Source organism: Atractosteus spatula, chromosome 19 (assembly GCF_055471065.1).
Source record: "Atractosteus spatula isolate fAtrSpa1 chromosome 19, fAtrSpa1.hap1, whole genome shotgun sequence".
NCBI classification, from domain to species: domain Eukaryota; kingdom Metazoa; phylum Chordata; class Actinopteri; order Semionotiformes; family Lepisosteidae; genus Atractosteus; species Atractosteus spatula.
This window is the reverse complement of record NC_142724.1, coordinates 3648306-3673595: the sequence shown is the minus strand read 5'-3', so window position 1 is coordinate 3673595 and position 25290 is coordinate 3648306. Positions and strand designations below refer to the sequence as shown.

Genomic DNA, 25290 nt, shown 5'->3' with positions numbered 1-25290 from the left:
CAGCTGCATATTAGTTACTAAAAACCTTGATTCATTTTTTTCAGATCTCCCTGGTACTGAGCTGCTTACTCTCTTAAAAAAGACATAAAAAATAATTTGAAGAAGAAAAATGTCTATTCTTCCATAAAAGCAGTTTTACCACCAAGTGATGAAACTCATTAAGGTTGCTCAAACGTACGTGCTTGTAAGGCATGCCTGCTTTAATAAAGTTTGAAAGATTGAGAAATAAGGCTTTTCTCGTTTTCAGCTCCTTTCTACTGAGCAAGACTATCACTGGGAGAATATATTCTAATGACACCAGTAAAATCCATTTCCAAAGTTCAGAGGTTTTACTCACAAATAGTTTGTAAAACTACAACTGCATTGCAATGAAAACATGCAATTTGGTAAAAAAAAACTCACAACACAGCAATATTCATAGCCATGCTCACAAAGACATGCACACACTCAGTCATATACTCTAGGGATGCACACTGCTGAAAAGGCACATACATTGTGGAAATTTAATACACTGCTCATAAGGCGTAACATACAAGAGAGGAAGGAAGAGGCTGATTGTGAACTGTGATTCTGTCTGTATAGCCAGCATGATGTCTTCCTTCAGCAAGCAGATGTGCACCTTCTTTATGTCTTCAGACACCTGGCATGATACTGAAACGTCTTGACGACCATCTCTGCAATAATAATCTCCCCTCAAGCTGTCTGTTTTCAGGTCATGTTTAAAGTATGTGCCTCCCCCGTTTTCATTCCTTCTGTTTCCACAAACCCCCCCCCCCGACCTGAAGAACTGCACCAGCACTCTGAGGATGCAGGTTTATCAGCATCATCATATTGTACATGTCCACTTTAAAAAAACATATCTGTTTGTAAATCTGAATTTCAAGGCATGTACTGTGCATGGTGTTCAGAAAACAGAACAGAACTTCTATTATTTAACAGAAAATGATCTCACATTTCCGCCCCATCTAACCGTTTTCTAAGCACTTTATCCATTTCAGGGCTGAGGGGAGCCTATCCCTGCAAGAGGTGTACACCCTGGACAGGACGCCCGTCCATCGCTGTGCACACACACAGACATGCAGAAACTCACACCAGGGCCAGTTTTCCCAGGAGCCAATGAATCTACCAGCATTGGATTGTGGGAGAAAACTGGAGATCCCCGGAAGAAATCCACATGAACACAGGATGAACATATAAACTCCGTGCAGACAGCACCCCAGGAACTGAACCCAGGGCTCCAGCGCTGTGAGGTAGAAATCACGCAATCGCTAAACACCACGACACCTTGCCGCCCCACTTCTGCTTTCCAACGTATAAACACTCCCTGGTTGCCCACAACTCTGCATGAAGCTCTTCTAGCTTCCCCCCCTCCACCCCAACTGCACCCTTGCAACTGCCTCCCTGACTCATTCCTCTTCTGTGAGAAGGGCTGTAACAGCACTGATAATCCACTGATATGCCACAGTATTAAGCGCTCCGTCCTTTTTATATCCATTGGCTCATTTTGTCATTATTATAATTTGACTGAACTACTAAAATGTTTTTTGTGTTCTCTCATTAGAAAATGAGCAAGTTTTCATTGACCAAAATAACATAAAATAATCAAGTACAGCAGAAACATCCTCGAGAACCTTCCTTCTCCCTTTTACAAGTTCTGCCTCTGGGTAGTTGTCACGCAGAATGGCAGCCTGATAGAACCTGCTCGCTTTACAGACTCTTGCAATAGAGAGATCAGCATCAAGAAGATACAGGGCCCCAATTACGCCAGGGAACGAAATAAGGAGGCCATCTTTTATCAGCAGTAACGCCAGCTAGCACTAGCGAGGAATATTATTCCCTAGAAGAATAAATAATGTTGAAGTATCCTACTCCTAGACTACAGCCATCTGAACACTCGTGCATCGCGTGATAAGAGGTGTCCGTCACTCCCCGAGAAGACGGAGCACCCTTGGGGGAGCGGAGACCTTCAGTAGGAAATAACTCAGAGTAGTCAAGTAAGTTCTGGGGACAAAATCAAAAGGAGTCAGCTGACGGTCGGGGTTTTCAGAGGACAACTTCAGATTATTCCACACAGTATTCCAGGAAAACCCACTGAGAAGTGCGTCTCTGTCCCAGATAGCACTGGTGGTTCACATGAGGATTTCAACAGGTGACGACAGAGCAGAGAGACCAGGCATGTTGCTCTGCCTCTAACATTCAGAGTTTCATACAAGGTATGAAAAAGCAGCTCTGTGCCCCAGGGAAGTCCATAAGCATGCATTGCTCAACAAAGACATAGTTAAGAACCGAGCACTGCACCCAGTAAGCTACACATTGACATTCCTGTCTTCCTGGGTCTCTCGTGATATCTGTCACAGTGTACTACTTGCATATTTTTCACATAAAAATTATCTTCTGACCTAGGCTCTTTCCATTGTTATAAATTCTTGATTTCTGAATATTGGAATTAAATAGAGATTTCGGAATTAAGGCTTTAAAATTGGAAATGAGGCTCAAAGTCAGAAATACATGACTCGAAAACACCAAATGTGTTAACAACACGATAAAATAAAAAATGAGTAACTGGTGGTTTATACGAAACCTGTTACATTTCCTATTCTTGTTTATTCAGTATGTTAATATTTGTTTTTAATTTGAGGCTGCACGTGCATTCAAGTAACACATTTAATTTTAATCATCAGAACACAAAAAATGGTCAAGTAATAAATCTTAACTGTGATTTTAAATCAAACTCATTCTCTTTGTTTCTGTCGCTCCCTGCAAAAAAAAAAATGCTCCGCAGTTATTTTAGTTTCGAAGCAATCAGTTCTTGTCCTCCGTAGAATTCCTAAAGACAAGGTACTTCAAACCTTTAAGAAACAGTCCAGGCACCCACAACTCCTGCATTTAGCAAACACCTCTTGAAAAAAAGACACACAAACTCAGCAGCCTCAGAGGAGACTGGAGCCTAGAGAGAGCTGGGAAAGATGTTACCGAGATACAGTATTTAAAGGGTTTTAATGGGTTTATAGGAGGCTGTTCCGCTGCTATTAAATGATACAGTGTTCTTGTGCTATGTGACCCCACCGTGGAAAAGGTCCTTGCATCAGAGACGGACAGTCCAGCTGTTGGGAAAGAAAAGTTACCCTGCTCATCATTATGACAACCTTGCGGAGATTGCCTCTTTAAGGTAAAAATCAATATTTTTTTCCCTCAACTCCCCCCCACTTCTCTTTCAAGATACGTTCCCTCTGTAAAAAGGTTTCCACCAGATCACAGCAGATATTGCTGCCTGCTTCCCAGCATCCGAGCGGACTCTTACCATACATAGCCGGGGCCTGCCTGACACTGTATCTGCGCTGCAGTAGCAGGGGGGTAAGACGGGACACCTCTTTATTTGGATTTGCTAAAAATAGCCGGGAGAGAAGTGGGTGGTGGATGGGTGGGGGGGGCAGGGGTCATTGTCAGGACCTTGCAGAACAGAGTAGTCAATGGACTGAAACAGTGATCTGAACTCTACGTACTCTCTGCTCGGCAATCTACAGTTGACAGGCTATTTTTTGCCACGGTTGACTAAATATGGTCAGTGAGGGATCAGCTGGGGCGGGGGGGCGGAGGGGGGGCCTGTGGGGGTTGAGAGGGGAGTGTGTTTGGTGGGGGTGGCCCAGTGGCAGTCCGCAAGCATGGGAGTACATGCTTCTCATGCTTGGCTGGGTATATAAGCACTGGGAAGGTGGGCTTTTATTCTGATTAACAGTGCAAAGTTTGTTTGGGGTTTTTTATTCACGTTGTTTTTCATCCTCCTTTCTTCCTCAGCAAAAAAAAAAAATAGAGAAAAAGATCCGTCTTCTGCGTGTCCATTTGAAATCGCTGGTCTCTCCCTCACAGAACGTTCTCTCGTTCTTTTTTTTTTTTTTTTTTAGTCTTTTCTCTGTGCGTGTGGTTGACCTTTACCTTGACGTGACCTCTGAACGGAGTCGGGGGTGGTGGAGGAGGAGGGGGGGGGGGGGGGGGGGGGGCGCTGGGGTGTGAGCTCAGGGGGATTCGGGGATGGAGCCCGTGTGTTGCTCCGGCGTGCTCCCAGGCACTAAGGCGTGTGGCTTCCCCAGAGCGCGAGACAGCCAGCATTCCCTCTCTCCGGGAGCTTTGTCCTTCAGCGCCACACACCTTCCCTGCTTATTCTTCCCTTCGATTTTTAGGTAGAGCTTTATTGCAAGCAGCAGTAAAAGGCTACCCTGCTTTAATCTGCTCAAAACGCACGTGTTTTTGTGCTAGTTTTAATTGTGGGGTTTCGTCTTTTTTTTTTCTTTTGTGGACTACTAAGACCCCCTTTTGGAAAAAAAAAATTTTTGAGGGCCTTTTCCTTCTTTTTTTTCTCCCCTCTTTCTACCTCCCCGCATAAGAGATTGGTTAAGGGAGATGTCTGACGGCTGCAGTATGAAGCGCGTTACTACCTTGTGATTCGGTGACCCTCCTCTCTGCATCCCTAACTCTCAAAAGCTGATTCAGCTTCCAGTGAGCGCTCGGGTAACTGTTCCACTGCTGCTGCCTCTGGAATCTCTGCACTGGTACGTCTCTCTGTGTCTCCTTGTGCGTGCATGTGTGTATGTGTGTGTATGTGTGTGTGTGTGTGGGAACGCGTGAGGCTCCATGTGAACCTCTGGCTTTTCCCTGTCTTTTTTTCTCATCTTTAACTAGCTCTGCTCAATTCTGACACTTTACAAGACAGGAACACAGAAGGTCTGCAGCCTGATATTCCTTTCTGTTAAAGTTGCTGTAGCTAAAAAGCCAGGGCAGATGAGCCACACTGTACTGTACAATTGTATAGGGTAAGGCAGCATTATTGTGTTTTGGGAGAGGTGGGGGCGGGGGGGTGGGGGGTGGCTTTTGTGTACATGGATATACATATGCCGATTGCCAATTCCTTTTATCGTTTTTAAAATATGTGGGTGCCTATGCATGCAAGAGGTTTTGTTCGTTTCTGCCTCACTACGCATTTAAAAGAAAAAAAATGCAGCGCTAGCAGTCCACTGGAATGATCTACATTGAAACATTAGACCTTTGACACGCGATCACTTTGCAGGGTTAGAAAGCCTCTTAATGGCTCGTGCTGAAACTATGGGCTAGTTAATGGCTGCTGACTAAATAATGAGCTTTGCCAAAAAAACTCATAAAGTGGCCTGTTCTTGTTAGGGCATTACTGGAGCCTGAAATTGGGAGGAAGTTAGTCCAAGTTATTGATGTTGCCTTCACTTGACATTAACCATTCAAAATCCATCATTGTTCTTCATCCTGTACCGATGTTTAAAAAATGTCACCTAGGAATGAAGCGCTGGTTTAAAAAAAATTATAACGGTGTTATTTTGCGTAATTGTGGTTATGACAATAATGCAGAGCATTTGTCGCATAAATAGGTTTGTGACAAACCAAATTTTTTTAAGGCTTGCACCAACCATACATTGCAAGTGTTTTTTTTTAAAAAAAAGTAAAATTCGAAATCTTGAAATCTTAACTCTTGGAGAAACATCCCTGTCTCTCATTTGAGCAGGATAACTTGTGTATTACCCCACTGCTCCCACTGAGGAATTAAGTGACTATTGAAAAGGAGAGATCGGCAGGGATTGTTTTATAGATGTCAGTTCTGAAATGATTTTGCGTCTGCTGCTTTTGAATGAAGGAGGCGTCTGTGGCTTTTAACTGCCTTGCTAAAGTTTAGTCCCAGGAGCTATGTCTATCTATAGATTGCTGAAATACATGCACTCCATGTAAAATGTAACGACATTCTAACAGAAGGCAAGACAGGGTTACAGAGGCTTGTGAAGATGGGTGATGGTTACTGGCTGTGAATATGTTCTGTCCTTCATCACCTGAATTTGGAGAAAGCAGCATTCTCGGATGATCAGTCTGTCTCTCTACAATACTATGGCTCCCTCATTTGTCAGGCAGCTCTAGATTTTTAAGGATTCCTCCTTGACCAGATCGTGGAAAAATTGATGGGAAAAAGTAGCTTGTTAATAAATGTATGTTTCTTTAGGGTATGGACTGAGGTGCATTTGAATGACTTTATAGATCAGAGGGATGGACGTTGGTAGCAATGCTCAGTGAAAAAATTACCCTCTTTTATCCTCGAGTAGAAAATGTATTTATATTACAAGGTATAAAATAAAGCAAGACAACAACCAGAATCCTAGGAAGACAAGATGAACACTGTTTTAATTTCCAACATTTTTTATTTTAATTACTGCATACTTGGGGCATGGGGGGGTGAAGGTGTATTGTGAGTTATCATTTTCTTCTTGATTTATACGAATGGGCTTTCATAAGAGGGACAAAGAAGGAATGAAATAAGTTAGATTTATGAGCTAGACTTTTAGTTTAATTACTCTCAAGTCAGGAGTATTTTTTCCAGCTCAATGTACTTTGCAACATGCACTAAATGATATATGTACAGTAGCATTTGGTTGCTTAGTTTGAAGGGCAGACACTTCTCTAGAAAACACATGAAGGTTTTTGCCTTAGTTATTTTATAAAATGTGCTTTCTGCAGTTATGTTGTTTGTGCAGCTCGTGTTCACAGCCTATTACACGTTCTGCACAAAGAGCCATCACACCATCAATATTGGAAAGGATGGACAGTATATCTTGGCAAAACAAAAATGTCCATTTTGTTTATATTTTCAGCTACTTTAAATTCTATGCTCAATGCACTAAACTTTTGTATTTGAACAACTTGGTAAAATTGTTCAAAATTCAGGCTTTGAACGATATTAATTTTGAAACAAATTATTTTCCTTCTTTCATGAAATTTGTAAAAGGAAGATGACAAGTGTTCTGTCACATTCCTGCTCAATTCTGTTTTAAGAAGTGAAAAGTGATTTTATAACCACGATAATGTATCTCAATTTCTTCTAGAATACTGTTAGGATATAGTGCTTAAATGCGCACGTTATATACAGTAGTAATATAAAATGATGCAATATTATGACTGCAGTTGCACATTTCTACAGTTATATACAGCTTGAGTACACGTCTATATAGTTGTATAGTGTACTCAGCACAGTGAAGGCTGGAGCTTTAATGCACTTTAATTGTATTAGAAACAGACTATCAGAAGAACACTTCATCTAGGAAACTGCTATAAATTCAGACAAGCGCAGCTGGCAGAGTTGACCTTAAAATGTGTTGAGCTACCATTATTCTTGAGCACTTGTTTTCCACTTGTTAGGTTTACTTAAACCTCCTCTAACGTATTCATTAAAGGAATGTGAGAAATGGTAAAATTCATTAACACCAGCAGCAGCCATTCTACATTAGCCTGCAAATTGGTATTGATCTATTGGTGGAGAGGAAGTTGAGGAAGGGGAGGTGGTAGGAGCTGGAGGGGGGGGGGGGGCGAGATGACAGCAACCAAACCGGAGTTCAGGTGAGCGGACCAGAGAAGCGCCGGTCGTTACAGTGCTGAACGAGCACAAAGCGCACTGGGTGACCCCAAGTGCGCACCCGATTGCTAAATCTGCCCATAATAGCCTCCCATTCAGTACAATCATCAGTTTCTGCAGTGCCGCCTGGTCCACATTGTTACCAGAGCTTTAAAGCTCAGAGGGAGAGAGAGAGACAGAGAGAGAGGGAGGGAGAGAGGCAACGAAAGAAAGAGAGAGTATGAGAGAGAAAGTGACAGAAGCAGAGCAAGATACAGAGACAGAGACTGGAGGGGAGGAGAGGTGGACTCTGGTGGGAGCAAATTATCCTGAGTCTCGCATCCCCAGCCCAATCTATCTATCAGCGGCAACCTTCAAATTTCTCTGAAGGCCTGCAGCACATGAGGCGAATGCGTCTTCTCTGGACTACATCTTGGCCAAAGTTTTTGGAGGGAGACACTGAAGGACAGCATCTGATAACCGAACCGAAAAATGGGGGGTTTCCTTTTTCATGATGCTTCTTCTCTCTGGCTGGGGGAGTGAGTTGACATGATAGCCTTGGACTCACTTAGCCAGTAGGTAAGCTCTTACCTTCCCTTCTCCTGCTTTTACCTTTGGCATTGTATTCAAGGTGAAGTCTTTTTCATGGTGCGTAGGTTGCACAGAAATGTTCTTATCACTACGGCAAATGGATTAATGTTATTTTTTTTGGAGCTGTAAACTGTAGTGTTATATAGCAAACAAAAAAAAAATACTTGGAAAATTGCTTAGTTTTGAAAACTGCGGTGCGTGGATCAGAATAGGGCCCAGAACTGAGATAATGCGCATGACGGACAATAAATATCCTTTCTTACTCTTTTTTAAAAATAGTTTTAATTAACGCTGTTTCAGTAGCGGTTCTAGCACTAAATTGTAAAAATAATTAGTTATCTGAAAAGAGAAATCTAACTGTTCTATAGGCAAATGACATTACAGTGGAAGGATTTGATGGGATGTAGTGAAATACCACAATAACATAAAATCCCTTAAATGTGACCCTTTGCTAAATTATTACTCGTTTATGACTCTGGCCGTGCAAAAATTCTTTGATTAATCTGAGCACCCCAATAATGAGGTAAAGCTCTGAAGTAATTGCTGTAACGCTAAATATAGATTAATCAATGAAGAACGGAGCAGAGGAGGGGAAAAAGGGGACATTACAGGCTTCGACAGATCTCCAGCTCTCTTGGGGGCTGAAATCCTGAATCAGCACTTATTTCAAGCATGATTACATGCGCATATTGAAACTACCTGCTTGGGGGACATACTTCTTTATATGCCCATATGAACAAGACCAGCTATGGAATGTAAAGAAGTATGTATCTCAGGTGGGGGACTCCCCGCGCAAGGAGGAAGACAGACAGACAGGTAGCCAGCTGCAAAGGACAGGTGAGCTTTGCAGAGATGTGGCAAACCCGAAAGACCAGAAAAAGAGAGGCGAGTAAGAAGGACAAGACAGATGGGCTTGCACCTACCCAGTCGAGCAGCAAAAAGTTATTTTGAAAATGAAAACCCAGCACACCGTACGCGAGTGTCAGGATTCTCAGTGCCGTTGGTGAAAACTGTTCCCGTAGAGTAAATACACAAGAGTCGCAAGCCAACAAAACTGTCTCATACTGCGAGCCTGTACTCTCTCTTGTAACTAGCACGATGTTAGGAACACTGAAATACAAGACAAAGACTACAGTTCCCAGCTAATTTTTAAATTTATAATAGCCTATAATTCTGGGCATCCGCTGCCTTACAATTATTTAACAATAGACAATAAGGTCTTCTCATTACTTGACAATATCGCAAAAGTGGCAGGGAAGACGTTCTGAGGAACTGACTCATTTAAGACACAGGGTGTCTTCATTTAAATACGAGTGGTGGCCACTATATCCCAACACATGCAAAACACAAAGGATAGATGCCAGGGCACAGATACAGCACACATTCCATTGTCTGCGTGCATTTACCAGGAGCAGAAGCGCATACTGTAGCAGGAGATGGCTGGGATGTTAATAAATGTGAGTGGATGTATATATATATAAAAAAAAGAGGTATTAAAAGAGGCTTCACTGTTGTGCGCATAATGCACACAAATCAAATTGTTGTTGCAAATAGGGTTCATATATGCAGTGTAGATGTAAGCTATATGCAACATGCATTTCCATGCAGAGCCGTTGCAGTTCCATTTGCATGCAGAACGATATTTATAGCCCGTAGAGTGCACGTGATGTCTGTGAGCGTGTCCGACGCACAATCTGGAACCCGAGGCTCTGTGAGCGCTGTCCTGCCCCCTTCCTTTGCTGCTGAAGAGCGCGAGTGCGGAGTCGATTGATGATCTTGTTCCAGAGGGGTGTATTGTTCTGTCACTTTGCCTGTGTCAGCAGGTGGAAGTGCTCATCAGGACATTAAATATGCAATAATGCTGACTGCGGCAGGGGCTTTGAAAGGCAATGCCACAAGACAAGATCTGGCTGGGTCCACTTTGTGTAGCCTGATGAGTGCTGGCTGTGCATGAACAGCTCATAGCAGATGGGGAGACTTCTCTCTTTTATCTCCTACCAGGACATGAGGTGGTTTTGGGTGTCAAGAGTATTTTTGTGTTACTGAATCGGACAATATCTGACGCCTTTATAACATCCGCTTATTCGTTATGAGAAAACCGCTCTTCCTCATTTCTGTATCCTGGAAACATAGGGCACAAGGCACCACTAAGATCACGTGACAGCTCTCGCCCTGAACAGGATGCCATTCCGTAACACAGCTACAGAGAAAGAGACAATGTAGAATAGCCCCAGTCAAACCTGCTCTGCTTGTCTCTTGGCAAAGGGAGGTAACCGCAGCACCAGGGGGAAACCCATTTCACTTTGGGAAGTACATGCAAACTCCACCCCAAAGGTGCTCCAGCCCAGAACTGAACCCCAGACCCAGGAGCTATGAGACAGCAGTGTTAACAGTCACTGCCAGTCCCTTTGTAACATTACACTTTTAGACTTCGGGTGTAATTTTCATTCTTAAGCTTTAGAATTTAAAACCTTTGTGTGTGACATTAGTGGTTAATAACTGGAAGAAAAACTAATTAGTAGCGGAATAATTGCCATTTATAAAACAGAATAACAAAAAATCACTTCAGTGGCGTTTGTCCTCACCATATTCAAAGCTCCCTTATTTGGCATGCGTATTTTCAAGCAGGAGCTGTATTGAGCATTCAGACGCAGTGCTATTGACATCATGACGCAAGCCTTACAATGGCAGAATGGTGGATATATTATTACTGACAGACAACGAGCCCAGAAACTCCACTTAACAGTCAAGAAGGGTAACTCTGATCTACATAATGATATTTATGTTTCAAAGGATATCTGCTGGAGTATAATGCCATATAACATGCCACTAGCTTCCACTCTGAAAACATGCAGGCCAAAGTTTAGAATTATTTTCCTTTAAAGATGTATGACCATGAAATGTAAATGGACCAGATTTTGTTTACAGTGAAAATAGCGTCGGCTCCATTAATCTTTGAATTTTCTGAAATCAAAACCAACACATTGCCTAGAATTTAAGGTATTTTAGTATTTTTGGAAAAGTACTGTTATTTAAAATAAAAAGATTTCACATATAGGTCTCAAAGGCTAATTCCGTCCAATACTTTTCTGGCAGCCTGTAAAACAAGGATTTAAAGGCATAATACGCAATTTCTTTATTTCTGATAAGAAGCCTTAAGAAGTCAGGACATTCAGAAAGAAAAAAAATTGACAAACTTGAATCTTAAAATGAAGGCTTAAACTAAAAAAGTTCAGTTTTGAAGGAGGAGATCTCAAACAATAAATTGAAGAGGGCTCCACTTAGCAGCACTCATTAAAAGAAGTAGTTTTATAAGCTGTTTCATGATCTGAATTAGTCCTCAGATAATGTAAGGAGAATGGAATCTGCTCATCTCTGCCACTCCAGTCTTTGATACACAGAGGCAACAGACACGATTTTTTCACCCATTTGCTGTATGTCTGTTATCACCGAAAATCATTTAATTACACGTCCGACCAGCAGTGACAGTAAAATCGGAGACAAAATGGAAATCTTTAATTTCAAACACGTACTGTATACGCTTCTGAACACAAAAAAGTGGGATCTACTCACGTTAGGATCTACACACCACCATTCACCCGTGACCCAAGGGCCTGCACTGCCATTTTACAGCGAAACACCCGGGAGGGTTCGTGTTCCTGTGCTCTGTCCAGAGAACACAAATCCTCCGGTCTTCGTCTTAACTTCATACAACACGTCTAAGCATTAAAACTGTTAAAATAAAAACAAGAGCAGTTGTAGTATTATCCACCTCTGCACTGAGAAAAATCATTGAATGAATTAAATATTACAGCAGGGAGCCACCTGAAGAGTTACTGAATCCAGAAACAAGTCATTTCTTATCTGTAAGTAGCCCTGCTGCAGAGCCAGCATAGGCTCTGGTCCAGTCTGGGGGGTTTATTTTGACAAAACTGGTTCTCCAGTTCAGAGCTGGGCTAAAGCAGGAACCAGGCCCGAGCCCTCAGCTGCAATGCAGCTCTTACAGGGACCAGGGGCTGCTACTAGCACAGCCCCTCCCGTGGGGGCGTCAGGCCCGATACCAGCAGCGGGCGGGTAGGCCGAGGGAGGGACACGAGAAGCTGGGCCCAGGAGCGGCACAGCTCCATGCCGGCGCACCACAAAGGGGGCCTCCAAGCGCGCCGTCCGCCTCTCTCAAAAGGAGAAAAAAAAATAAATCCGGGATCAATTTGTTCAATCAGTGGAAGAAATGTCTGTTTGGGTTTCAATCCAATAATCGCGCAGCAGCAGCAACAAGTACAGCAAAAGGGGAACAGGGAAAGAAAATGAGAACCATAAACATGGAGGATTTACTACCATACTGAGGTGCAGAGTCCATCCCCAGGACTTGATGGCTGGTGCCCATTGATTAGATACTGGTGGATAACTTGAAAGAGGGAGAGTGTCAGGGATTTATATCACACATGGGCCCCAGACTGACCCGGCCTTTTCCAAAGCAAAACCACAGTCTCGTTTGTTTCTCAGCTGGGGGTATTTCTTCCAGTGTTGCCAAAATGATTAATCTTTTCAGTAGTGAAAGCACAGCTGAATTTTTTATTATTCACACCACATCAATAAAGAATGGGTTTATCCATTAAATAAATCTGCTTTCAATTTTACTACTGAGTTGCTCAAAACATGGACATACTAAAACAAAAAAAAAGAAGTGAGATCTTAATCTATTGTAAATTATTGCATTCATTCAAGAGTCTGCATTGCGCTAAAAAGGGCAAATAATATTTAATATACTTAGAGTTTTAGCAAACTGCTCTGTGTGCTCTATTATTAAGTTCTGAATTGCTTTCCTTGAACTCCTAACAAAAACAGAATTTGAATCTCCAAGCCTACATTTCCAGTGCAATAATGAAATGAAATGTGTGTATTTAATATCCTTATCATCATATATCATATCATCATCTGTTCTGTCACAAAGGTCCTACCATTAAGATATGTAAAAAACATTTTAAAAATGTTACCAAGGAAAAGGCATTTTCTATTGCTTACAATGTATTTATAGATCATAGTAAGCGTTTAACTTATTTACCATTTGAAGTTCTTTGAATCTAGTTCTATAAAGTAAGAAACTTCAGGGTTATGGTGTATTAGCTACACTTCTCTGATGAGTCCTACTAAACAAAACAGCTGTCTGTGCCTGCTAACCTTATATTTATATGAGTGAAGCTTATATAAATTATGGAAGACTTTACATAAAGTCTGAAAAGTCTGTTTAGACAGTTCTGCTTTTCAGCACTGAGAAATGGCCAGAGCCTATTAATATTCACATTAGCATAATTCATATTCTTCAATTACTCAGACACGGGCAAAAATCTCATAACCTATGTATGGGTCAAAAGGCCAGTTTTCGAACCTTGCTTATAAAATAACACAAGATGCTCTTTTTCCATCTTTTCCTTGTGGATTCAAAGTCTACCAGCTGGGGATGTCAGGGACTATGAGTTTGTAGGTGTCTGTAATCTGTGCAGAAAGACAGACGTGTGTTTGGGTTTGAGAGATGAGAGGACAGTTAAGGTTCGTGGATTAGTCTAGGGAAGATGTGCGACTTCTGGAATAAATTTAATTCTAGAAAACTTAAATTATCCTCCAATTTAAGTGGATGGGATCCTAAAATTAATTATCCAACATTTTAAAATTCAGGGGAACTGTCAGCCATTAGGACGTAATTCAAATGAAAAAATCCACCCAGACACCTTTTAGCTAACATTTGCAAAATGACAGACCGCTGTATTAAGATATTTGAATTAAAATGATTTGTATTATTATTATTATTATTATTATTATTATTTTGAAAATACAAAGTTCACCAAATTAACAAGTCCAGTTACTCAGAGCCTAAAACAGAACAAAATTTTTTTTAAAAAACTTGTAACAGGAAAAAAAAGATCATATAGTGGTCAGAATTCTTTGAAGCACAATAATGCCACATACTTTGTATCCAGAGAGTGTTTTATGGCATATACTCATATAGTGCAATACTGTAAGCTGAGTTTAATTGAAAATTGTATTGTTATGTAGATTGATGTCTTAACAGTTCACTAAGTAGGAAGATGATGCCCTGGACTGCATCACCAATCAGATATCTTCCTTAAAGTGCATATTTCAAGAACGCAGTGACAGCGAGCACCTAGTTAGCATTCTACAACGGCGGCAAATTCAGCTAAAAGCCAGAGAGAGCTATAAGAAAACATTATTTGAACCAGTTATTGAAGAAAGAAACAATCACTCAAATGCATTTGAAGAAAGATGCGTCTAAACGTGCTCTTGAGGCTATTGCCCATTTTCTTCTCTATTCATTATTACTCTTATTATAACAGAGTTTAAACGCCATTAGCCTAGCTTGCTTATTTTCAAGTGACATACCGGCAGAAAAGCAGTGTACACATTAGAAAAGGCTGTTAAAGTGTCTTTGGAACTCTGTCGCTTTAACGTTCTTTCCACCTTGTAGTTTTAAAAATAAAAAGGCATAAATGCCACTGTCTATAAATGCAGACCAAATGCCGTGATGAATGCATTGCACCGTAAACGCAGATACGGTATTTAAGATTATGTCAGGAATCACAGCAGCAAATTTGCAGAGCAGATGACACTTGAAATGGTTCTGATGTTGCAAAACTAGGGAGGTTTCTTGAGGTACAAGGAAGACGGATAGCCAGACAACTGGCATTGCTGGTGTGAATTCTCATCAATAGAGGCCTCTACTCGTGATCAATGGAATCTCTCCTGGGGCAGAGCAAAACTATGGAGGCTGTGCCGTTGAAACTGTGCACTGCACTGTGACCGAGATACTGCTTTTTTCGGGTATGTTTCGAATGGAGCGGAGTCCACCATGCAGTTCGCAATGTTAGGAAACAAACCTACACTGTATGAATTTCTCAGACAAGGGTGCACAGTTAAATGAATCAGATGTTAAACTGTCCCTACTCTTCAGCAGAAGAGGATATTCCACTGTTATTCCAAAAAAGTGGAATTTCTTAGATGTGAAGAATCAGATCCATCACTGGCTGCTTAGAAATTAGTGGGTGTTTTTAAGATTTAGATAAAACGTACTGCAAAATATGTATTCAAACCATTTCTTGGTTCATATGCTGTAATTTGATTAAGGTCGGGAAATGTACTTTTGGCTTTCAAAATGACTGTAATTCAACCGCTGCGAAAGTGTTGCTTCATAGTTTCTTATTCAGTAGAGAGGACGGCTGTGGCTGGTTGCTGGTGAATTTTGGCCGCGTTCACTTTGCAAAGATCGTCTTTTTTCTCCTAAATTACGAGAATAGCAATCAAGAAAAGATGAGAAAGACTGCAGAAAGGCACTCAAACTGGAGAAAAAAAGGAACACAAAACAAATGGAACTAAAGGCTGCATGTTGTGTAGCTTGCTGCTCTGTTAAAGATAGTCAGACAGTGTATGAGCAACCAGGCAGTGCAGTGAGTGGAGCTGTCCAGACTCCTGTCACAGGCTGGAGCAGAAAGCCTGCGCTAGAGACATCAGGGCTTGCCGACGCTGACAGGAGACAGACCTCCGGTGTGAGACAGACTGAAAGCGGGAATGTCGGACTGGGGACAGGAATGCCCTTTGGTGTGAGCGACAGCCCCGATAATGTATCAGCAAACACCACTTCAAACAGATAAGCAAGACGTCTGGGCCTGTCACCCAGTCAGGACATTTAGCCACTGGTTGAAAAATGGCTGCCAAGTTTACAGCAGCTTCTCTATACGAGAACACAGCAAGCTGATTAAGCTCTTGACAGTATGAAGTCTGGTAGATGCTTTTTCCCCCCAAGTTTCAGCTACAACCGCGTTGTTTTCCATTCTTTCCTGATCAAATGCTTCAAGTTGGCCAGATCGTACAGAACGGATTAGGACTGGGGCATCCACACACCAGCCGCATCACCTTCAGTGCCATAACATGACAGATAAGTGCCCGAGTGATTTCACTCTGTGCAGTATTATATTTTCATGCCAACTTTAAAATACATTTTTAGTTGTAAAGCACATCCAAACACTGCACATATCTCATCTATGTATAAATGCATAAATAAGAGAGATTTATTGACTTTTTCCAGAGTAAATCTACAATATTTGCTAGAAGATAACCCTTGTGTAACCTAAGAACGGGATGCTAATTCTCTGTCTGAAGGTGCTTGAGAATGGCTTTGGCCCCACAGTGTTTATGATAATGAAGACATGGTTAAAATACCAATAAAAGTTAACTAGGACTCACTGAGCTGTACTGCGGCAGCACACGCAAAGTTTGAAAACAGTCCAAGGCAGGGAATGAAACGAATGACTTCTGAGAAACAATTTTATTGGGGGGGAAATAGTTAAAATAACATCAGGGCTTTTCTTAATTAATAAATAAGGGAAACTCTCTTGCTTTTCTTGCTCTCCTGTCTGTCTTTACTGCAGTAGAGGCTACCTGTGAAACCCTTTGCAGTACAACCTCCTGTATACAGTAATTACACCTTCCACCTCATTTTGAAGCTTTGCCGTGAACGTTAACTGTAAAATTAATTAAGCCTAGTCCAATGGCAAAAAAGCAGTCCAGTAAATCTGGGTGTCCAGAAAGAAACTGATGGGGATGGTTAGCGATCCAAATTTAATAGAGCTCTCATCTGGAGCTGTAGAGCATTTTATTGCACAAGTATTTAAAAGCATAGGCTGTCCCTGGTAAAAGCATTAGTGAAGGAGCGCATCAGCAATCTCATTTGAAACTGTCGTCCTAACAAGAAAAATGTTGTGTTGAAGAGTAAACCGCTATTAAGCAAGATTACATTGACCCACAGGACAGATATTTTAGCTGCTGCAGAAGCAGCTGGTCGATCAAAAAACCTGCTCTGGCGATGAAGATTGTTTCAAAGAAAGAAGAATTAAAAAAGTGATATGAAGAAACCGAGGCGTGGCGCAAACCACAATGGTGTTGAGGTTAAAGGTGATGGGAAAAAATTGCATCTCGGAGGGTGGAACGTGCCGAAAACGTTAAAAAAAGTACATTTTCAAAAACGAGCACGGCTAGGAATGTAATGGGCGCTCCTGACATTGTTAAAAAAAACACTTAAAAAAATCTCAATTACTGTTACCGTTAGGGGAGGCTGACGTTGTCTCTCCCTTAGCATAAATTGCAAGTATCCTGCTCGGATCAACCAATCAAAAGAGGAATTGTGCTGACTCAGGCTGGGGTGCTGCGCACGTCCGATTGCAGGGGATGAGAAAGCAGCACTGCACTGCAGTAGCTCTCCCTTCCCTGACACTGGCCTGGGCCAGGGACAGGTGCTGGGCTGCGAATCCCAGGCCTCTTGGCACAGGCCTCCAGGCCTCACCAAGGAGCCTCTCCCCTGCCAGCCTGGGTTACCACGACTATTTCAACAACAACAACAACAACAACAACAAAAGAAAAAACATTCAGTGAATCCTGGGCTTGGCAAGGAAACGTCATTAAACTTTATAGTCGGATCAAAGGTCAACTTGCTATTGCACCGAGTCTAAAATAACCTAATTAGCTGGCTAATTAAAATTTATAGAGGCATGTACCATAATATTGCATCTGCCGCTGAGAGTCACTGTTTATTTGAAGGCGAGGCCAAGTAATTCTTACAACAACATGGCATAAAATAATAAAAGCTCTTAAAACAGGGCCATTCTTCTGTAGGAGTTCACTAGCTCAATCTGTTCTTGCGCAGTGCTGTGCTAAATGTATTTATAATGTAATTTTGCCCATGTTGAGACAAACGTCTGTCTGTCTGTCTGTCTGTCTGCTACAGTAGATGCATTGCTGCTAATGTTCTCTGGCAAACGCAAAATTATTTTACACTAACTCTTCACTCATCTTCTTACAAATTGAATTCTAAAATATCTAATTATCATACAAATTTAAGAATTAGTGAATTCTCCGAAGCATCAGTAATACCTTAAAAATCCTATTTTTGAGCAGAGTGGTTAACTGCATGTCCTCATGACACTGAAGACAAATGCTTTACTTTGAACACTGGTCTTACAGAAACTGAACACGTCGCTTTCAGTTCATTCACAGTAGCCAGTAAAGCTTCGAACGCATTTGCACGTTCAATCTGAAATCGTCCCGTGATTTTCCTGTTATCGGGATCACGTTAGTGGGGTGGGGAGGTACGCAACACGACTTGACTGATGCCAGAGAACAGATGTCCCTTTTTTTAGACATGGCTCTTAAAAAGCTGGATATCTCGGCCCTGAGAGCATGTGCTGCTGTGCCCAGATAAGGCAAAGGCCTGAGTGCACCCTGCTTGTTATAAAGGCCACTGGTGAGGACCAACGAGGAGCAGGTTTTCTGGGGGGTGGGGTGGGGGGGTCACAACTGTCTGACAGGCAGGATGACTCTCCAGAACAGCTGATATTAATAGCTGCCATTCCCAGCTGCCATTGCCACTGAAAAACCAGCCTTAAAATGGCACCTTTAGCTCTGCAGGGCACAGTCTTTGCCCTCCCCTTATCCAAAAGCAATGACACTTGTGAAAGAGGACCAGAACCCAGCTGTCCCCATGCAGGCAGGCAAGCCCAGTGTCAGAAAAGACAGAGAATGAGAAAACATTCAAGTCACCATCTAAGACTAACGCACAGACGTGCGAGGCGGAAAATATACTTTATATACAATATGTATCCAGAACAACCACCTATACTTACAACAGCAGAGAGCAATGGCATCTAGGATAATTGAATATTCATCTCAATCTTCATATCTTAAAAAACACAACATGCTTACATCAATCATACTGTATATTTTGATTTACCTAAGAATGTGATCATTTTTTCAAGCACCAATTAGGATTTAGAGAGAAAAAAAAGGATTGTAGCTGTGCTTCCCAAAACAAACTACACCCAGAAAAATATCAGAACGTTCCAGCGAGCTTTAGTGGGTTAATGAAAAGTCTGTACTGGTTTAACACAAAGAGGTTCGGAGTTCACAGCTCATTGGGCCATTTCAGAGCTCAACTACTAAGAACGTGAGAGCGAATGAACTGGAGGGTTAAGGAAAATGGCACTGAGAGGTCAGTCACATGGCGACTACAAGAGCACAACTTCAGACACAAATTATCAAGACACTCATCTGTTTCCACTAGAAGAGAAGCATTCTGAATCCTACAGACTGCGTTCAGGACAATATATTCTCTTATCAGGGTCTGGAATAAAAAAAATCACATGGAAATTGGATTTACTGCAAAGGACATAACCTCTCCCACTACAGATTCAGTTCCAGTCTTTTATTAGTGCTGTTATTATCATTTTAACTCTATAATTAAACTAGTTTTTGTTACATACTGGCCTTGTCTGTGCTGTAATAAGACACAAAAATCTATTTTGCAGTTTTGCAAAGGACAGCAAAAAACAGGCAGGCAGCCTCTGTCTTCTCCTCTGCATTCATTTAGTCCACTCGAAATTGAATTCATGTCTTTGGAAGACCCTCATCAATTTGTTATTGCTCTTTGATGACAAGTTTATTAAAAAAAAGAAAGTGGGGTGGGGAAAAAAGCGGTTTTTTTTGTTTAAAAAAATCTACTTTTTTGAATGGTGCCAAGCGTTACCACGAGATAAAAATGCTTTGCCTTTACCGGCTGCGCTGTCCTGCTGAGATGTCCAAACGGCAGAGCTTGAATTTGGCTGTTGCTCGTGTTTTTGCATTGAGACAATCAGATACCGTACTGGAGAACCGCTGGTTAAAGACGAAAAAAAACTGTAAAATTGTTAGCCTGGAATACGACTGTGCAGATCATACTAAAGCCGAAAGTGTATGGAGAATTACAGCAAATGCTAAGTTTGCAGGGTGTGTGAATTTAGCTTGGGAGAAGTGCTCAGATGTGTTTTACAGGATCCATGTACTGTATGTCTTTGGCAGGTTCAGTGGCTCTGCTCGGGCTGCAGGGCTGGTGTTCGACTTGTATCAGAAGCAAATGTTAAACAATGGCAAAATAAGTAGAATTGTAGGCGCCTTAGAAAAAATATGAAAATAAAATGATTTTCATTTAAATGTGAATTAATTCAGTGAATGATCCGTTTATCTTTGCAACTATTTTTCAATGATGTGAAAGTGTAGATAAGCAGGGGTCCATTTGAACTAAAACTGGAGTATTGGAGTTGGCAACATTTTTTTCCCCCTGGAGCCGATAGTATATCTGTTTCTTACACACTTCGTAGAATGCAACAGCATTGTAACAATAACCATCCGAGACCCACGCACACTCGCAGAGCTTATACACAAACAGTTGCATTATATCGCAAGTTAAGAATAATGAAGAAATCAAAGACAGCTCAGGTCAGCTCAGCAGTAGTACAGTGAATTAAAATCTAAGCCTAAACTGACCACTATCTAGTGTAGGTCTCCAGGAATGCGAGTATCTCACATCGGTCTAAAAAAGTGTGTTGGTGCTAAATTTTCCTTTTTTCCATTGAGCAGCTTAAATTAACGTTATTTGCTTCTTTCATTCCTGTTTCTCAGCAATTGTCAAGTGCTAGAATTAGCAGATTTCCACTCTAGCTGAAGTTAAAAAAAAACACCCTGCTCTGCAAGACCCGATAGCCAACTTCACGGAATTTTCTATTTTAATAAAATTTTATAAGTAAATATCAATGATCAATAATTTCAGTAGTATTTAAGACGCCCCCAACTCATTCCTGATGTGTTAATATTATGGTGCATTTCATTTGAAATAGATAGATATGCCACTATGACTTTAAGCATTTATGAATTAATGGAGTATTATCCTCCTGCAGCAGCCCTAATGCCTCTGGAATGCAAAGTGTAGGGTGTTTCTCCTTCCACTAGTAACAGGCTCCGCTGTCAGCTGCAATGTCTTCAGTTCGCAGGGCTTTCGTTTACATGAAATAAAAACGTTCAAAAAAAAGTTCAAAACAAAAAGGTGAGAGAAAAAAGATCTACCATTTCTAAGGGAACGGGTGGCTACAACAGCCCCACTGTCTCCTCATTTTGAAGATGTGCCGAAATGAACTCTGCAAAAGTGTATTTATCTGTGAGAGCGTGTGAGAAAGAAAGCAAAAAAAAAACATTACTAGGTCATTAGCCAGGCAAGCGTTCACTTCATTAAGATAACGCCAGAAAAGACGAATCAATGGTCTCAATTGTTTTGTTCCACAGTTTAATGTTTCGTTCTCTGACAAATTGCTCGCGCAGTTAATTCGAAATCTGATTTGCGTATTTAGATGAGAAAGGATCGCCTCGTAGCACCTGGGGGTTGAAGGTTGATACACCTGCTGCGTGCGACGGGGGCACAGACGCTCGGAGCTCCTGCTTGCCGAGTGTCCCACAACACTGCGCGCTGCGGGCTCAGCGAGCGAGAGGCGGAGGGCGGAGGGGGGAGGCCGCAGGAGAAGTGGGAAGCGAGGCAAAGGGAGATGGGAGGCAGACGGAGAGAGAATGAGAATGAGGAATAGCGAAGGAGCAGAGAATGAGCAAGAACGACAGAGGGGTCAATTTAAGTTTATTTTCTGCTGTGTGCTGGATCTTGCTGCTTCATTAGCAATATTGACATGCCCATGATAAATTCTTTGTTTTTAGAAGCCAGTCCTCCGCGATCATTTATTAGAAGAGCCTATTAGCAGTTAGAAACCCCCTAAGTGCAATTCATTGAGATAAAGTTTATGGAGCACCCTGTGGTGACAGCTGTACCCTGGCTCTGAAGAGCGACTGACAGCACACTGACCTGCCCTGCTTCATAGCCCAAAACACACTTTTCATCACTGACATGACTGGGAAGGAATCTATGGCAGTAAGGCTGTATGCACAAATCATGTATTTACTGGAGATTCACTGCGCCCTACTTCACTTTGTTTCACACTTTAAAGGGAAACTGGCACTTAGCTTCCCACATTTCTACACTTTACCTACAGTACTGTATCTCAAGGTGCGCTTGACATTGAAAACCCAGTGGTCATTGGCGTTAGCCTTACCTCCTGACCACTTCTGTCTTTGTCTCCCTTTTTTTGTTTCTCTAGACATCAGCAGCAAGCCGTTTTGGTAAAAGCACAGCAGGAAATCGATCTATTATCAAGTCGGCTGTTTGTGTCAAGACTAGAAAAAGGGCCAATGCGACAAGCAGTTTGCCCAAGCTTCTCAGTTTCCACAGCTCTCTGCCGGGGGTCACACAGGCCCCACTCTCATCGGACAGGCACTGGGGCTCTCAGCAGAGCTCTCAGCAGAGACCGGCTGGCTTGCTGGTGACCTGGTGCTGGTTACACCTTCGGCATGAGCATGGAATTGGACAGGCATGTCTTACCCCACATACTGCAGGACTACTTCATTATTTCTACCTGCAGCAAAGACAATGACTTTGACCATCTACCTCTTGGAGTGACTTGCTTTGTTAAGCACCTTGGGGCAACCTTGTTGTGAAAGGCGCTATATAAAAATAAACTGAATTGAATTGAATTGAGAGCACCATGCTGCTAGCTCTAAATTCTTCAGAGTACTTTCTTCAGTCATTATATTCACAAATAAAGACAAATACCATTCTGTTCAGGTACTGTAGTAGTAGAAAAAAACTTTTTTGTTAAATGATGTTTTATGATTGATTTTTGCACTTTTCACACAGTACTGTAGCTCGCCTGTCTTTACTGTGTAAAAGCAATAGTGCAGCAAATTTTCAGGAATCTTACTTGTCCTCCTATCCTGTGCACATGGCGATTTGCTATCCGTCAGTAGATGTACAGAACTGTTTCATAAAAATCAAACGCTCATTAACATGCCATTATAAATTACTGCAATTTTTAACTGTTCTCGGAATAAATGGAAACCTTTTATGTACAGCTTCTGTCCTCTACTATAAATACTTTGTCAAGATGTGACATCTTTTTTATGGTTATGTGGTTGCTGGTGACAGTCTGGCAGTGTATTTTGTACGAAGCACATTGAAAATCTTGCTTTTGGTATTTTGTGCAGAAACAATAGTGATAGTAAATTGTACTCGATATACAGCAGGGCCGGTGCATGGGTGAGTTAATATTGGAATGGGCTGAATGTCTGCTAACTGATCTTGCTGACAGCATTTCAGATGAAGAGCAATTTGCAGTCCTGGCAATTATCAATGAAAAGGAAGAAAAAGATTGCATGGCTGTCATTTTTCATGTGGCTTTTCGAAGCGCCAGGATCCAACTCGAGTAAATAAACGAAATCACGGCGCAGCTACAGTATGTCAGTTTTCAGTGCTGGGAGAGTAGGTGCGATTTTTCAGGTGAAGTAATACCTGCTGTTCTTCACCGTGCACGACCATCTGCTGCACGAACACAGGCCTCTGTTCTGAGCCGCCGAGTGAGCGTGCGTGCTGCTCTCGTCGTTACCGTTTGCCCTCTGAGAGCTGGAGAACTTCGTCGGCTCTCCTTGGGGACTCAGTCACTGTCAAGCCCGAGTCTAGACAGAGAGAGACTCTGCTCTATGGCCACAACGCCACTACTTACTCCAGTATTATCAATCAGACGACAGCACCAGCACGTATTTTTTGTTGCCGTTGTTGTTCTGGCTGTCGGCAACATCTCTTTTAATGCGTCTTAAACACATAAAACAACTTAAAAGGTTTATAAAATCAGATGCCCACCCACACACAACTCACTGAGAAGATCATCTTTACCAAAAATATATATAGTGTATCACACACATGGGGTACAGTGTGTGTATTAAAAGAATTCTAATCCAGTACCTCAAAACAATAATTTATTTTTACTGTAATTCCTCCACTACACCAAATATAAAGTCGGAACCCCTGAAGATAAGATACCATCCGCAGCCTGCTGGTGAATACGTTTGGGTATACCATTACCAGTGATAAATACTGCTGTATATATTTCACTCTTGATTTATAACCTCCGATGTGTTTTTTGTCACAGTGTGGGATTATTGCTGTTCCTGCGCTGTTGTGTTGGTATAAAGAGTTGATGAGGTTTCTCTCCTTTCCCAGGGCCTGCTCACCCCCTCCCAGCAACAACCGGCACCGATCCCCCAAAATGCTTTGCTAAAGCTGGTAAAATGGAACCAAATCAACTGTTCAATGGATTTGGTCCCCTTCAACCAGCTGTAGCTGTGCATTGATCGCCCCCACACTCAGCGGCCAGCAGGGCCCGCAGGACGCCGCGCGGCGCGGCTCTGCCCCGACCAGACGGCAGGCTGAAGACAAACAGCCTGCGAGACGCTGTCGATGGGGAAATGATGATGGGTGATCTCCACAGATCCATCATGCCTGCACTGAACTGGTGGGCTGAGCCCAAGCCATTACGTGCTCTAGCCCCGGTCAATGCCGTGAAAAACCGATCGCGGTAATCTTCGTCTCGCTACTTTACTGCTCCCGCGTCTCAGTACAGCGTTGTGTACCCTAACAGGAGGATCATCAGCTGTGCATATGCAAACACATAGGTGCGTGTCTGGTAAGCGTTCACACGCATGCACACGTAATCAAGGTGGGTATTTTTATTACGAGGTATTTTACATATTTTCATTTGCCTTCATTGATTTTGTGGAGATGCATGTAAGAGGTGGGGGAGACTGCCTTTGTATAAACAAACTGTCATTCCCTTCTTGATTTTCATGTGCAGGTTTAAATCAATAAATTTAATTCAATTCATAAACTGCTGAAGTCTGCTCCGCTTTATTTGCTGTGATCTGGAAGGTTAATGCGAACCAGGGGCTTACAGCTTGCACGCTGACTGTGGATCAGAGTAAGTAGTGTGTAACCCTCTTATTGAAGTTGTTAAACACACATTTAATGTTCGCTGGGATGATCCTTTACATCTCCAAAAGCACCGGCATAAACAAAAATGGAGTTTCTGCTGTAGGGGCTCATCACTTCAAGCCGAAAGTAGGTCGCTCCGTATCTTTATCATTACTTGTCCCTGGCCAGAGAGGCGCTGGAGTCGCACCACCTGGGCAGTGAATGAGGAGCAGCGAGAAGGTCAGATCATTTCCTCACTAAATCCAGACAGCGAGGGAAAGCCAGACCGACTTTATCAGAACACTGCTCAAACCTCCTGACCCTATCCCCTCCTGTAGCACGATGAGGAAAGATGAAGGTCTATCCACTAGGACACACGAGAGTACGGCACAGCCTCAGAATTTCTCAATCAACCCAGGCTCATTGCCAAGGTATGGATTAAAGTCCACTTTCTCACCTGGTTTCAGTAAGTCCCACGACTTCCATGAAAAATAAGGCTAGGTGCAAAAAAAACACTACACAGCTTTCTGCAGAGTCGACCATGGAGGGTCTAAGCAGCGATTCAAAGGGGGAAGACGATGTAGGTGCTCCC

General features: G+C 42.2%; 1 long non-coding RNA gene across 3 annotated transcripts; it reads left to right on the top strand.

The window, feature by feature from the left end:
* Positions 1–4004: 4004 nt before the first annotated feature.
* LOC148817891 (uncharacterized) lies at positions 4005–24615 on the top strand. 3 transcript variants are annotated; one of them, XR_016094504.1, is made up of 3 exons: positions 4005–4547; positions 4678–4808; positions 21997–24615. It is a non-coding gene; the product is annotated as an uncharacterized LOC148817891 (long non-coding RNA). The 3 variants fall into 3 exon arrangements; XR_016094505.1 differs by lacking the exon at positions 4678–4808 and having other exon boundaries at positions 23952–24615; XR_016094503.1 differs by lacking the exon at positions 4678–4808.
* Positions 24616–25290: the final 675 nt, after the last annotated feature.